This window comes from Mustelus asterias, chromosome 7 (genome assembly GCF_964213995.1).
Source record: "Mustelus asterias chromosome 7, sMusAst1.hap1.1, whole genome shotgun sequence".
NCBI classification, from domain to species: domain Eukaryota; kingdom Metazoa; phylum Chordata; class Chondrichthyes; order Carcharhiniformes; family Triakidae; genus Mustelus; species Mustelus asterias.
Genome location: NC_135807.1, coordinates 76,666,341 through 76,683,295, shown reverse-complemented (window position 1 = coordinate 76,683,295; position 16,955 = coordinate 76,666,341). Strand labels below are relative to the sequence as shown.

Below are 16,955 nucleotides of genomic sequence, written 5' to 3'. Positions count from 1 at the left end.
ACCTAATCCATCTATATCTCTTTGCAGCCTCTCTTTGTCCTTTTCCCATGAAATGGGTACAGCACAGAGGAGGCCATCAGGTCTGTGTCTGTTCTCTCAGAGCAAGTCAGCTACTCCCAATCATCCAGCTTTTCCCCAGAGTCCTGCCATTATTATTTTTTTTCCTCAGCTACTGATCCAATTCCTTTTGAAAGGCACAATTGAAACTGAGGAATTAATGAGGAACTTGATATTGTGCTTTTGGATGATGTCATCGAGGAACATCACGTAGATGAGGAATAAAGGGAATGGAAGATGGAAGTATTTAAGATAAATAAATAATTTGATAGATTTGATTAAACAAATTATTTCCTCTGGTAAAGAACAAGGGGCATCACTATAATGTTAGAACTAGGCTGTTCATGGGAGCTGTTAACAAATACTTCAAGGTTAGTGTGGTGAACCATTGTTGGTTCCCACTAGGTAGTGCTGAGCCATGGTCTGGCCAGTACTATGAGTCTGTATATATGTTACTGTTGGGGTTAGGGTTGGGCTGTTCTACCTGTTAATATAGTTGTTATGGTACACCCCAGTTGGCTCCGCCTCCTGGGAGAGGTATAAAGGTCACTGCTCTGCCTGGTGACCCTTTAGTCTGGGATCGTGTACTGTATATGGTAGCTCTGTTATTGTTGTCAATAAAAGCCTTTATTTCCCGAGTACATCACGCCTCTCGTGTGTTATATCGCGCATCAATTTTATTGACAAATAAATTCTTTTTTTTGTGAAAAAAAACGACAAAGAAAACATGGAGCAAATGCTTAAACCCGAACGGCTTACGTTGGACCCACGTGCGGCGGGCGCATCGAACACTTTCGACCACTGCCTGAAGTGTTTCCAGGATTACCTTGACGCTTCCACAGCGGTCAACAACGACGCCGACAGATTCTGGGTCCTCCACGCGAGGGTAAGCGACGCTGTATACCTAGCGATCTGTGCAGCCACCGACTACAAAGGGGCCCTCGAGCTTCTCAAGAACCGATACAACAAACCGCCGAATGAGATGCATGCTCGATACCTTCTAGCCACTCGACGGCGGCAGCCCGGCGAAACGACGAAACAGTACGCGTGCGAGCTTCAGCAGCTAGCCAGAGCCTGCAACTGCAAGGCAGTGTCGGCAGACCAGTACATGAACGACCTCGCTCGAGATGCGTTCGTGGCGGGAATCGGCTCGTCGTACATCCGCCTTCGGCTGTTGGAGCAAGGTAACCTCGACCTCACTAAATCCATAGAGTTAGCTGACGCTCTAGAAACGGCCTCCAAAAGTCTGGCGATGTACCCCGACGACCACGTGGAGATAGCGTGGCAGGGGCAGTCACTGACCCCACTTCATTCAGCGGGACCGAAAAACTGCGCGATTGCGTTCCCAGCCTCGGACCTGACGACGGCAGCAGCTCCAGGCGGCCCACAGTGTTACTTCTGTGGGGGGGTGAAACACCCTCGGCAGCGATGTCCAGCTAAAGCGGTGTTGTGCTCCGCCTGCGGCAAGAAGGGGCACTATTCCAAGGTATGCCGGTCCAAACTTTCATCCAAGACCAGCAGTGCGGCGTGTGACTCCCCGGAGCCGGCCTCCTTGTCTTCTGCATCTTCAAGGTCTTCTGCCACGTGCGATTCCAGGACGTCGCCATTCCGAACAACGGAGTTGCAAGACACGTGCGACCTGCAGGGGCCGCAGGTTTTGGCGCCATCGGCCATGTGCGACCTATGGGGGCAGCCATGTTGGTCGGCACCGTCCGCGAATGACCAGCAGGGGTCCTCATCAACCATCTCAGCTGCCTGCAGTTGCGCCCATGAACCAACGGTGGCATCGATCATCCTGGACCAGGCCAAGCCTCACAGACTCGACAAGTCCATGATGGACATACAGGTAAACAAACGCCCGATTTATTGTCTGTTTGACAGCGGGAGCACGGAGAGCTTCATTCATCCAGACACCGTGAAGCGGTGTGGTCTCCAGATTCGGGCTGTCAAGCAGACAATTTAGATGGCGTCAAGGTCCCGGTCTGTCACCGTGCTAGGGAGTTGCGTGGTCAATCTGACAGTGCAGGACACAGTCTACGAGAACTTCAAGCTCCTTGTGTTACCGCATCTTTGCGCGCCAATACTCCTAGGACTAGATTTTATGGTCCACTTGAAGAGTGTAACCCTGCAGTACGGTGGGCCACTCCCTCCGCTTTCAGTGGGAGACCCGCAGCCTCTAAATTGCCCAACGCGCTCCACATGTAGCCTCTCAACGCTTAGGATTACCACACCCTCCCTATTCCAGAATCTCGTGCCAGGCTGCAAGCCCATCGCAACAAAGAGCAGGCGTTACAGCGCTGAAGATCGGATCTTCATTCGATCTGAAGTTCAGCGGCTCCTCAAGGAAGGGATCATCCAACCTAGCGCTAGTCCCTGGAGAGCGCAAGTCGTGGTGGTTAAGAATGGGAACAAACCCCGGATGGTCATAGACTATAGTCAGACCATCAACAGATACACACAGCTGGATGCGTATCCCCTCCCGCGCATATCTGACATGGTCAATCAGATTGCGCAGTACCGGGTGTTCTCCACCATCGACTTAAAATCTGCTTACCACCAACTCCCCATTCGCCCAGAGGACCGACAGTACACGGCCTTTGAGGCGGATGGTCGCCTGTACCATTTTTTAAGGGTTCCTTTTGGTGTCACGAATGGGGTCTCGGTCTTCCAGCGTGCTATGGACCGAATGGTGGACCAGAACGGGCTGCGGGCTACCTTCCCGTACCTGGATAACGTCACCATCTGCGGCCATGACCAGCAGGACCATGATGCCAACCTTTTTACGCACTGCATCTCGCCTGAATCTGACCTACAACAGGGAGAAGTGTGTATTTCGCACGAGCCGCCTAGCTATCCTCGGATACGTGGTGGAAAACGGGGTCCTTGGCCCTGATCCAGACCGTATGCGTCCTCTCCTCGAATTTCCCCTGCCCACTAGCGTCAAAGCACTGAGAAGATGCTTAGGCTTCTTCTCATACTACGCACAGTGGGTTCCCAATTACGCGGGCAAAGCCCGTCCGCTCATCAAGTCTACCTCTTTTCTCCTAGCAACAGAGGCTCGCTTAGCCTTTGCAAGAATAAAAGCCGACATCGCGAAAGCCACGATGCACGCTATCGACGAGTCCATCCCCTTCCAGGTGGAGAGTGATGCATCTGATTTCGCCCTGGCCGCCACACTTAACCAGGCGGGCAGGCCCGTCGCCTTTTTCTCTCGCACCCTCCAAGGCCCTGAAATTCGACACTCGGCGGTGGAAAAGGAGGCCCAGGCCATTGTGGAGGCCGTTCGGCATTGGCGCCATTACTTGGTGGGCAAACGGTTCACTCTGCTCACGGACCAGCAGTCCGTGGCGTTCATGTTCAACAACACGTTACGGGGTAAGATCAAGAATGATAAGATCTTGAGGTGGAGAATCGAACTCTCCACCTACAATTACGATATCATGTATCGTCCAGGGAAGCTCAACGAGCCCTCGGATGCCCTGTCGCGTGGAACATGCGCTAGTATGCAGGAGAATCGATTGCAGGCTCTCCACAACGACCTCTGCCATCCGGGGGTCACTCGGCTCTATCACTTCATAAAAGCCCGGAATCTACCCTACTCGGTGGAGGATGTCAGGTCCATAACCAGAAGCTGCCGGGTATGCGCGGAATGCAAACCGCACTTTTACCGACCTGACAGGGCACAACTCGTTAAGGCCACTCGTCCCTTCGAAAGACTGAGTGTGGACTTTAAGGGCCCCCTTCCCTCGACAGATCGGAACGTGTACTTCCTCAATGTGGTTGATGAGTACTCACGATTCCCTTTTGTCATTCCCTGTTCTGATATGACCGCTGCCACGGTTATCAAGGCATTTCGTGATCTTTTCACCCTGTTCGGTTAACCCTGTTACATCCACAGTGATAGGGGCTCGTCGTTCATGAGCGATGACTTGAGGCAATACCTGCTCTCATACGGGATTGCCTCTAGTAGAACCATGAGCTACAACCCAAGGGGTAACGGACAGGTCGAACGAGAGAATGCTACAGTCTGGAAGGCTGTCTTACTGGCGTTGAAGTCTAAAGGTCTTCCAGTCTCCCGTTGGCAAGAGGTACTCCCTGATGCGCTCCACTCCATACGCTCACTCCTGTGTACGGCAACCAACGCTACTCCTCATGAGAGAATGTTTTCATTTCCTAGGAAGTCTTCCTCTGGGACCTCATTACCGTCTTGGTTGACGTACTCAGGACCTGTCCTCCTGCGGCGACATGTTAGGACCCGCAAGTCCGACCCTCTGATTGAACAGGTCCATCTCCTCCACGCCAACCCTCAGTATGCCTACGTGGCATATCCTGACGGGCGAGAGGACACGGTCTCGATTTGAGATCTGGCGCCAGCAGGGGACTTGGAAACCCTTGTCGCTCCCACACCTACTGTTAGGGACCCCCCAACCATTTTTTCCCCTCCTGACACGGCGCGGGCAGTATCGGGACCATCACTCAACCCTCTTACTCCCGTGTACAGCTTGCCTGAGTCCAGGAGATGGTCGCCACTTCAAGGCGTGCCCGAGTTCAGCGGATTGTCACCACCTCGGGGTCTACCGGCCCGTGAGGCACTGGAGGAGTCGCTGGACATCGCCTTGGAGAGAATGTCACCGCGATTGCCTGAACCGGTGTCATCGCCGGTGTTGAGGAGGTCACAACGACGGTGCGGTCCCCCAGACCGCTTGAACTTATAGACAAACGAACAATTATTCTGTGTTTTGTACCCCGCCGGCCTTTGTTTTCAAAGGAGGGGTGAATGTGGTGAACCATTGTTGGTTCCCACTAGGTAGTGCTGAGCCATGGTCTGGCCAGTACTATGAGTCTGTATATATGTTACTGTTGGGGTTAGGGTTGGGCTGTTCTACCTGTTAATATAGTTGTTATGGTACATCCCAGTCGGCTCCGCCTCCTGGGAGAGGTATAAAGGTCACTGCTCTGCCTGGTGACCCTTTAGTCTGGGATCGTGTACTGTATATGGTAGCTCTGTTATTGTTGTCAATATTTCCCGAGTACATCACGCCTCTCGTGTGTTATATCGCGCATCAGTTAGTGGAAATCTGGAATTCTGGCCCAAAAAGCTGTTGAGACTAAGTCAATTAAAATTTTCAAAACTGCAATTAGTAATTTTTTGTTAGGCGTGGATATTAAGGGGTATGGAATCAAGGCATGTAACTGGAGATAAAATGACAGAACCAATTTGAGGGGCTGAATGGATCGTCTTCTGTTTCCATGTGCTTTGCTTCATTTCAAAAGATTGTAACCAGTCGTAGATAAATAAGTTATTTTAGATCCCAATGTCCAAGTATTCCGCACATGATATTAAAATATGGCTGTGTACACAAGACACAGCAAAAACTATGGGCACTAACAGTATCTAACTGTAGTGCTCATAACCTATGTAACAGAATCAACCGGTTTCTGACCAAGATACTACATTGTGGCATCTACTTAATGTGGAACGTTGTCCAGGTGTTTTTTATATCCACACAAAACAGGACATATTTGATCTGAGATTAATGGGATCAAGGAAAGATTTATCACTGGCTGGAGTCCTGCTTGGCATCACGGGCAGCACGGTGGCACACAGTGGTTAGCACTGCTGCCTCACAGCGCCAGGGCCCCAGGTTCGATTCCCGGCTTGGGTCACTGTCTGTGTGGAATCTGCATGTTCTTCCTGAGTCTGCGTGGGTTTCCTCTGGGTGCTCCGATTTCCTCCCATAGTCTGAAACACATGCTGGTTAAGTGCATTGACCAGAACAGGCGCCGGAGTGCGGCAATTAGGGGAATTTCACAGTAACTTCATTGCAGTGTTAATTTACGCCTTACTCGTGACTAATAAATAAACATTACTTTATGTAGAAAGAATGTTGTGTTCTTCAAGGCCTTTCATCACAGTCCCAGGATATCACTGTGTTGTTGGCCCAGTTATATCCCATAACTTTTATCACCAGGAAAGATTTGAGCAGCAATACGAGTGAGTTTTATCTGCAAGTTTCCATTCAGAACACATATCCTCCTGGCTCGACAGTTATTATTATTGCTTTTATTATTATTGCTGGGCCATAATCCTGATATTCATTATCTCACACCCGTAGCACAGAACTGCTGTAGTTCAAGACGACCCATAGACAGATTCTTAGGGCAATAAGGAATGGGTGATTAATGTGATCACTTGTCCTCACTTACACTCATCTGCAATATCCACCAGTTAAAAATAGAGTTGCTTGTAAACAAACAGTCATTCATAACTGTAAACTCACTCACACCACCAGTTTCCACATATATATTGGGATGCCAGGTACTGGCAGTTCTACTCTGTCAAGGAAATCTGAACTGATCAATCTTCTGTAAAATCTCACAAACTGAATCCTCCCTCACACACAAATCTCACTCTCTTCACTGCACACTTGTTCAGCTGTACACTCTGTCCACCGTTTGCAAGACAAATGATAACCTGGGATCAGAGTTGGGGGTGGGGACTCTCTATACAAGCAGTTCCTGCTCCTTGGTCTCCAGTGGGATCTCACGTGCCAGTGGAAGCCACAGGTTAGTTGAGTGCAAGTATATGGGTCTTCACTGTTTGCGCTATTCCGAGCAAGTGGAGAATTTGTTTTTTTAAATATAGTTTTGTAGATCAATCTTCATGCCAACCCTTTCAGGGTGCTGGAGTTTACGGCCATCAGGGATCAAGGGCAGTGGAAATATGGTCAAAATGGGACTTGTCCTCTAACTGTCACAGGCAAATGAGTGCTTACCCAATTAACCTGTAAACTTTGGCAGTGTTAGAAGAGACTGTCAAACAGAATCCTGGGGTAGCCACCAAGATCAGAACCAAAGAATTTCAGGACAAAGATATGTTTCCATTGGAAGAACAGAGTAACTATCAAGGAAGAATTCCTCTTTATGCAACAAAATCACAATGTGTTTTTTTATGCAGCTTGTTGTCTCCAGGATAGTGGGAACACCAGCAGTTATGGTGCACTACAGACTTTGCAAGCCTATGGAAGAGAATTCGATAGACTAAAGACACACTTAGAGAAGAAGATCTCCATCTTATTGGGAGACCCTTTATTTTTAAACTGTGCCCCATTGTTCTAGATACTCTGACGAGAGGAAACATCCTCCCACAATCTGCCTGGTCAAAATCTCTCAGAATCTTAAAAATTTCAATAAGATCATCTCTCATTCTTCTAAATTCTGATGAGGATAGGCACAACCTGCCTTTTTATTCCAGGAATCAACCATGTGAACCTTCTCTGAACTGTTTGGAATGGAAGTATATCCTCCTTTAATTAAGGAAATCATAATTGTACATAGGACTCCCATTGTGGTCTCACGAATGCCCTGTACAATTTTAGTAAGACTTTCCTACTTTTTCAGTGGGATTTTCTGGCCATGCTCACCCCAAGACCGGAAAATCCCATCCGAGGTCAATGGGCCTTTGCATGGTCCGCCCTCACCCGATACAATTCCCGTGGCGGGTGGAATGGGAAAATTTTGCCCATATATTCTGTCCCTGTTGCAATCTGGGCCAACATTCTATCTAATTACTTGTTGGACCTGCATGTTAACATTTTGTGATTCATACAGAAGAACACCCAAATGCCCCTGTACCACAACAATCTTTAGCTTCCCTCCACTTATATTTTTAAAACAATGCTATTCCTTTCTTAAAGTTGCAAAGACAATGCAGAGATTGGACAGGGCAAGCACTTAATCCACCTCTTTGCTTGCTCCAAAATACAATTTAAATTGAATCCAATTCATGGTCCCCACAAGAGAGATAAACAAGATGCGGACAAGAAAGGCATTGAACCTGTTCTTGGGGTTGATCTGACACTTGATCTTAGCTAAAGGGCAGAGAAGCAATCCTTGCTCCATTTAAATAAATTCAAAGCGAACAGCCTACATTTTCCCACATTATATTCCCACTCACTCACATGTCTACATCCCTTTGCAGATTCTTTGTATCCTCTTCAAAATTTGCTTTCCTACCCATCATTGTAACAGCAGCAAATCTGGTTACAAAATGGCCTGTCCCTTCATACAAGTCATTAATATAGATTGTAAATAGTTGAGACACTGATTCCTGTGGCACTCCATTAGCTTCAATTTGCCAACCTGAAAATTTATTCTGCTTGTTCCTGTTAGTTAGCCAATCCTCTACCCATTCTAATATATCTCCCCCAACATCATGAGCTCTTATCTTTTATGTGACACTTTATTGAATGCCTTTTGGAAATTCAAATACACTACATCCACTAGTTCTCCTTTAACCACTCTGCATTTTACATCCTCAAAAGAACTCTAATGAATTTGTCAAACCCGATTTCTCTTGCACAAAACCACGCCGATTCTGTCTCATTGTATTATGACTTTTCAAATGCCTTGCTCCTGCCTCCCTAATAATGGAATCTAACATTTTCCCAAGGATACGCATTAGACCGACAAGAGCCGAAGTTCCTTGAGCAACAGACATTTATTGCAGATGTGGTTGCTGTCGATCACATTGGTGTCCAGCAACAGCCAAATGCTACAGCTGCAACACCTTCCCAGTCAATTTACTGTGTTTAACTACAGGCAGTCCTTAACTTGATAACATTTGAATTTCAATGAACAGCACTTACGACACTTGGAGTTTGGAGGGGAGCATTCGTGGCATTGGGGAGTAGGCCAGGGAGGAGGGAGTCTCGGAGCTCCGACATCCCAGGGGAGAATGTGTCCCAACTCTGAGGGGACCTTCAGAGTGAGGTGCCCCGGCCTTCCTTCCTGGAATAGGGAAAGTATAAATGTCACTTTCCCACCCTACCCACACCAGCCAGCCTAAAAATTGAGGCTCGGCAGGATAAGGCCCTTACATGGCCATTAAGTGTAAAATTCTATCCTATGTATCCATTCTATCAAGAGCTCTTATAATTCTAAAGACCTCTATTAGGTCACTTCTCAGCCTTATTTTATCAACACAGGACAGACACAGCCTGCCAATCCTTTCCCAATATATACGCCCACACATTTCAGGTACCACCCTTGTAAATCTTCTTTTAAATCTTGTAAATTCTTTCACCAGTGCCTCTATATCATTTTTACAATATGGTGACCAGAATCAACTAACTACATGTTTAGCTTAACTTCTCTTCTTTTCAATACAATCTCTGTAGAAATAAAGCTTAGTGCTGGGTTTGCTTTTTAAAGACCTACTTTTAGCTCTAAAGAAGTCATACGGAAATGTTAACTCTGTTTCTCTCTCTGCAAATGCTGTCAGACTAGCTGAGTTTTTCCGGCATTCTGTGTTTTTATTTATGTTATTGATATGTTTGTACTCGGAGATTCATTTCTTCCCTACCTCATCCAGACTTGCACCAATTAACAAGTGACCTCCTTATTCTTCCTATCAAAATGCATTGCATCACGTTTACCTGTAATTAACTTTGTCAAATATTTATTTATTCTGCAAATCTATTAATATCTTCCTGTAATTTGTGCCAGTCGTGTTCGGTGTTGACTATTCCCCCTATTTTGGTGACATACGCAAATTTAGAAATTCTATACTTAATTCCAAAGCAAATAGTTAATGTAAATTGTGAACAGCAGTGGCTCTCGTGTAATACCACTTCCCACCTTCTGCCACTCTGAACAACTATTCTTAACTCTCTGCTTTCTGTCTTGAAGACAGTTAGATATCCATCCCACCACTGTTCTCTTGATTTGATTTGATTTATTATTGGCACATGTATGAACATACAGTGAAAAGTATTGTTTCTTGTGCACTATACAGACAAAACATACCGTTCGTAAAGGAAACGAGAGAGTACAGAAAGTAGTGTTACAGTCAGAGCTAGGGTGGAGAGAAAGATCAACTTAATGCAAGGTAAGTCCATTCAAAAGTCTGACAGTAGCAGGGAAGAAGCTGTTCTTGAGTTGATTGGTATGTGACCTCAGACTTTTGTATCTTTTTCCCCAGAAGAAGAAGGTGGAAGAGAGAATGTCTGGGGTGCGTGGGGTCCTTAATTATGCTGGCTGCTTTGCCAAGGCAGTGAGAAGTGTAGACAGAGTTAATGGATGGGAGGCTGGTTTGCGTGATGGATTGGGCTACATTCACAACCTTTTGTAGTTCCTTGCAGTCTTGGGCAGAGTAGGAGCTACACCAAGCTGTGATACAACCAGAACGAATGCTTTCTATGGTGCATCTGTAAAAGTTGGTGAGAGTCGTAGCTGACATGCCAAATTTCCTTAGTCTTCTCAGAAAGTAGAGGCATTAGTGGGCTTTCTTAACTATAGTGTTGGCATGGGGGGGATCAGGACAAATTGTTGGTGATCTGGACACCTAAAAACTTGAAGCTCTCGACCCTTTCTACTTCGTCCCTGTTGATGTAGACAGGGGCATGTTCTCCTTTACGACTCCTGAAGTTGATGACAATCTCCTTTGTTTTGTTGACATTGAAGGAGAGATTATTGTTGCCGCACCAGTTCACCAGATTCTCTCTCTCATTCCTGTACTCTGCCTCATCATTGTTTGAGATCTGACCCACTATGGTGGTGTTGTCTGCAAACTTGAAATCGAATTAGAGGGGAATTTGGCCACACAGTCATTGGTGTATAAGGAGTATAGTAGGGGGCTGAGAACACAGCCTTGTGGGGCATCAGTGTTGAGGATGATCGTGGAGGTGGTGTTGTTGCCTATCCTTCCTGATTGTGGTCTGTGAGTTCGGAAGTTCAGGATCCAGTCGCAGAGGGAGGTGCTGAGGCCCAGGCCACAGAGTTTGGAGATGAGTTTCGTGGGAATAATAGTGTTGAAGGCTGAGCTGTAGTCAATAAATAGAAGTCTGACATAGGTGTCCTTGTTATCTAGGTGTTCTAGGGTTGAGTGCAGGGCCAGGGAAATGGCATCTGCTATGGACCTTTTGCGGCAGTAGGCAACCTGTAGTGGATGCAGGTAGTCCTGGAGGCTGGAATTGATTCGTGCCACATTCTCTGACATTATTTATCACTTTATTATGGGGCACCTTATTGAAGGCCTTCTGAAAATGAGGTCTATAAAATAATGAGAGGCATAGATCAGCTAGATAGTCAATATTTTTTCCCAAAGGTAGGGGAGTCTAAAACTGGAGGGCATAAATTTAAGGTGAGAGGGGAGAGATACAAAAGTGTCCAGGAGGAGCAATTTTTTCACCACAGAGGGTGGTGAGTGTCTGGAACAAGCTGCCAGAGGTAGTAGTAGAGGCGGGTACAATTTTGTCTTTTAAAAAGCATTTAGACAGTTACTTGGGTAAGATGGGTATGGAGGGATATGGCCAAATGCGGACAATTGGGACTAGCTTGGGGTTTAAAAAAAAAGGGCAGCATGGACAAGTTGGGCCAAAGGGCCTGGTTCCATGCTGTAAACCTCTATGACTCTATAAAATACAGATCAATGAAGTCTACTGCAGTACCCTCTCTGTTACCTCCTCAAAAATTCAGTAAGGTTGGTGAAGCAAGATTTTCCCTTTTGAAATCTGTGTTAACTGTTCATTATTATACTTCTCATTTCCAGATCTTATTCCATTCTCTCCTTTTGTAAGGATTCTATTATCTTTCCTACCAGTGAGATTAAGCTAACTGCTCTTCAAGTCCTTGGAACTGTTCTGTTCCCCTTCTTAAATATAGGAATTATTTATCCACCAGTCCTCCGGCACTAAACCTTTGTCTAATGAATTTTCAAGGTGATTAGTAATATCTCTACTATCTCTTCTTGAGATTCTTTTAAAATACGTGGATGTTAATTTGATGCATACATTTTTTAAATGTTAAATGTACTTATCCTATTACTCACCTCATAACTTAATGTCAGTTCTACCTGCTCTATATCCCTGGTAAATAAAGAAAAAATACTAAATATTTCTGTCATCTCTCTATCATTACCTGTGATATTATCCCTTAATGGTCCTATTCCCATCACAGCTTTGCTTTTTCATTGACGTGCCTGTAAAATATTTTACTTTGTTTTAATTTTCCTTGATAATGTCATAGTTCCCCTTTCCTTTCCTAATTGTTTTCGACTTGTCTCCTAATTTTTTTTTATCATGTACTCCTTTAAATGTCTGTATACTTAATATATGTATTTTTTCAAATCCTCAATTGTTGCCCTTTGTTTTTATTTATTCATACAGTTTCAAAAGTGGTCATTTTGTTCATTCCATGAGGTGTATAAGAGGTGTATAAGATTTTGATGGGTATAGATAGAGTGAATGCAAGCAGGCTTTTTCCACTGAGGCTCGGGGAGAAAAAAACCAGAGGGCATGGGTTAAGGGTGAAAGGAGAAAAGTTTAAACGGAATATTAAGGGCGGCTTCTTCACGCAGAGAGTGGTGGGAGTGTGGAATGAGCTGCCGGATAAAGTGGTAACTTTTAACATTTAAGAAAAACTTGGACGGGTTCATGGATGAGAGGGGTGTGGAGGGATATGGTCCAAGTGCAGGTCAGTTGGACTAGGCAAAAAATGGCTCGGCACAGATAAGGGCCAAAAGGCCTGTTTCTGAGCTGTAATTTTCTATGGTTCTATGGTTCTATTTAACAGAATATATTTTTCCTGTACTCTGTTGATCATGGTTTTAAATACTGCTCTACAATGTTGTTGCTCATTTTATTTCCCCAAGTTCTGCTACCAGCCTCTAAAAATCAGTTTTTTCTTCAGTCTGTTCATTTGATTTCTGCCACATGCTCACTATTGCCTCAAAGTTTTACTTTTTATCTACTCTGGTTCATTCCCCATTACTAGATCCAATAGCTAATCTTTCCTTGTTAGGCATTTGGATTAAAAAGGAGTTCTGTACACATTGTAGGGAATTTCAATCCCTTATCCCCTTTATCTACCTCTCCTGTCCAATTAATATCAGGACAGCTGAAATCTCACGTGATTATTATTCCACATTTTTTACTCAATTCCCTAATTTGTCTGCACATTTCTTCATCCATCTCCTTTACACTATTAGATTTTCAGTAGACTACACCTATTAATGTGAATGATCATTCATTACCTCGATCCATATGGATTCTATTTTTGTAGTCAAGAGTCAAGGGGAAAAGGTACTGCTACTCCACCTCCTCATTTTCCCCCTCTAAAGAGATAATTTCATAGGACAGCAACTCTAGAAAAAGTTGATTAGCATTTAGGGTATCTGAACGAGTGTGCTTCAGACAATGGGAGTTAATTTGGACTTTTCCGGTGATTATTCACAGTTATTCTGCTTGAAAAGATCAACTGGTTTGAGCTCAGCAGGGGTAGCTGTTACTGTAGTCTGATGAGATTCATTTGTGGAGTCAGAATTAACAAAATGGAAAGAAAAACCCAATTCAATGTTAGCCAGGTCCAATAGAGGCAATGAGGAGGCAACACAGAACACAGAATCACTGTTTGCAGAAAGAGGTCATTCGGCCCATGGAGCCTGCACTGACAACAAGGTCCTATTCCTGGAACCCCACATATTTACCTTGCTGCGTCAATCCCCCTGACACTAAGAGGCACTTCAGCAAGGCCAATGTACCTAACCTGCACATTTTTGGAGTGTGGGAGGAAACTGGAGCACCCGGAGGAAACCCATGCAAACATGGGGAGAATGAAGCAAGTCTGGGCCTAAGCTGGAAATTGAATTAAGTCCAGTCAGCTTTCCTGGCTTCTGGAGAAGTTTTTAAAAGATTTACTTTCTCATTCTGCTCAGTCACCTGTACTCTTCAAAATAAAGCATCTTTTGTCATGACAGAGTGATCATTGGTTCTATATATTAAAAGACTGGAGAAAGGCATGCATGAGCACATGCGGTGTTATGGCATTGAGTTTGTATATCAAGTGAGGTGTATTTTTATGCCTCTGAATCACTGATGATAACAATTACTCCCTAACCCTCTCTGCTGCTCTACCTGGATGTAATTTTAAGAATTGCTTTAACATCTGCCTCTTCAATCAAGCTTTTGGTCAACTGTTCTAATATCTCTTTATATGGCTTGTTGACACATTTTGTCCATTCACCACTCGATAAACACAGGACATGGCGGACAGAGTACCCTTCATCGTCCAGTACTTCCCCATAGCGGAGAAGCTACGACATCTTCAACATGTCATTGATGAAGACAAACATCTCGCCAAGGCCATCCCCACTACTTGCCTTTAAACAACCGTGCAACCTCAAACAGGCCATTGTATGCAGCAAACTACCCAGCCTTCAGGAGAACAGTGACCACAACACCAAACAACCTTGCCACAGCAACCTCTGCAAGACGTGCTGGATCATCGACACAGATGCCATCATCTCATGTGAGAACACTATCCACCAGGTACACAGTACATACTCTTGCGACTCTGCCAACGTTGTCTACCTGAAACGCTGCAGGAAAAGATGTCCAGAGGCATGCTACATTGGCGAGACCATGCAGATGCTATGACAATGGATGAATGGACACCGCTCGACAATCACCAAGCAGGAGTGTTCCCTTCCAGTCGGGGAACACTTCAGCGGTCACGGGCATTCAGCCTCTGATCTTCGGGTAAGCGTTCTCCAAGGCGGCCTTCAAGACACATGACAACACAGAATCACTGAGCAGAAACTGACAGCCAAGTTCCGCACACATGAGGATGGCCTCAACCGGGATCTTGGGTTCATGTCACACTATCTGTAACCCCCATGACTTGCCTGGGTTTACAAAATCTCACTAATTGTCCTGGCTTGAGACAATTCACACCTAAAACCAGTACTTAACCCTCTCTCCACTCGCATTGTCTGCACCTGTAAAGACTTGATTACCTGTTAAGACTCGCATTCCAACCATTATCTTGTAATTGAGTTTGTGTCTATATATGCCGTGTTTGTGAAACAAATCCTGCACTCACCTGATGAAGGGGCACTGCTCCGAAAGCTTGTGCTGCCAAATAAATCTGTTGGACTTTAACCTGGTGTTGTGAGACTACTTACTGTGCTTACCCCAGTCCAACGCCTGCAACTCCACAACTTTGTTAAAAGGGGCTGTGTACTTGAATGAAATATTTGTGGTTGAAGGAATGTAAATGTAATAAATGGGATATTTCAAATGAGAGTGTTTTTTTCAATGTTGTGAAGTGATGCACTATCAATCAAGCAAAGACTAGTTTGTATGCAAGAACAAATAAGCTTTTATTCGCAAAAGACTTGGAGCACACCCATGCTGATGAACTGGTCCGGCGACTGAGGCAGGGGGGTTGGGAGCTGTCACCTTTATACCTGGACCAGGGGGGGAGGAGTCTCAGGCAGGGCCGGCAGGGGCATGTCCAGGCATGTCACACACACACACAGGCAATAAGCTTAACAGTGGTTTACCACATGAAGTCTGCCATAGGTACTTAAAACTAGACTTTATATAATGTGGGGTTCCTACAACAAAGAAAGTCCACCAATGCCTCTATTTTTTCAGGAGGCTAAGGAAATTTAGCATGTTCACTGCGACTCTCACCAATATTTTCAGATGCACCACAGAAAGCATCCTTTCTGGATGTATCACAGCTTGGTATAGTTGCCCTCTGACCAAGACTGCAAGAAACTACAAAGGGTTGTGAACATAGCACATCTCATCACGCAAACCAGCCTCCCATCCATTGACTCTGTCTACACTTTCCACTGCCTCGGAACAGTAGCCAGCATAATCAAGGACCCCACGCACTCCTGCATACCACCTTCTTCCATCAGGAAGAGATACAAAAGTCTGAGATCACGTACCAACTGACTGGAGAACAGCTTCTGCCCAGTTGCCATCAGACTTTTGAATGGATCTACCATATATTAAGCTGATCTTCCTCTACACCCTAGCTACAATATAGTAACACTATATTCTGCACTCACTCCTTTTCTTCTCCCCTATGTACTCTATGAACGGTATGTTTTGTCTGCAGTGCGTGCAAGAAACAATACTTTTCACTGTAACCCAATACATGTGACAATAGAATAGAATAGAATTTCTACAGTGCAGAAAGAGGCCATTTGGCCCATCGAGTCTGCACCGACCACAATCCACCCAGGCCCTACCCCCATATCCCTACATATTTTACCCACTAATCCCTCTAATCTACGCATCTCAGGACACTAAGGGACAATTTTTTTTGCATGGCCAATCAACCTAACCCGCACATCTTTGGACTGTGGGAGGAAACCGGAGCACCCGGAGGAAACCCACGCAGACACGAGGAGAACGTGCAAACTCCACACAGACAGTGACCCAAGCCGGGATTTGAACCCAGGTCCCTGGAGCTGTGAAGCAGCAGTGCTAACCACTGTGCTACCGTGCCACAATAAATCAAATCAAAATGTAAAACAAACCCACCATATTATATTTAAAAGCTTTATCGTTATTGCTATTTGTTTTTAAAACTGGCCTTTTTCTGCTGAACAAAGAAAATTAAGATGGCTGCTACCAGTCACCTTATCATGAGGTTAGCCCTCTGTCTGGGAGCTATCCTCAGGAGTCTCAATGACAAAACAATTTGTTCCTCAGTTTCTGGAGTGTCACTCCTTGTTATGCTTACAGTGTGACAAAAAAAACTTGCATCACACTTGGGTAAAAGTCACCATAGTTCCAGATGACCATAGACAGCTCTTCCCTTTGAGGGGGAGAGCTGACAACTGGTGATTTTAACTTGAAGATCACTAAACCTCAGGCGAGGAGCAAGGTTGAGAAGGCAGGGCCTTCATGAATAACTTCAGCCAGTACGGGAATTGAATCCGTGCTGTTGGGATTGTTCAGACCAATTTCAAAGGGAACTATGGAGATGTTATTTGCAATTGATAAGCCAACCTTACTGTTGGAATCAGTGGGTCTGCTGAGACACAAACACACGACCCTCAGCATGGATGGCACCCTTTTCAACAACTCATGACTTAG

The 16,955-nt window shown here is 45.3% G+C and overlaps 1 protein-coding gene across 1 annotated transcript in view; it reads right to left on the bottom strand.

Moving 5' to 3' along the window:
- The window catches only part of sulf1 (sulfatase 1), a 423,430-nt gene that overhangs the window by 351,522 nt on the left and 54,953 nt on the right, over positions 1-16,955 (bottom strand). The window lies entirely within an intron of this gene.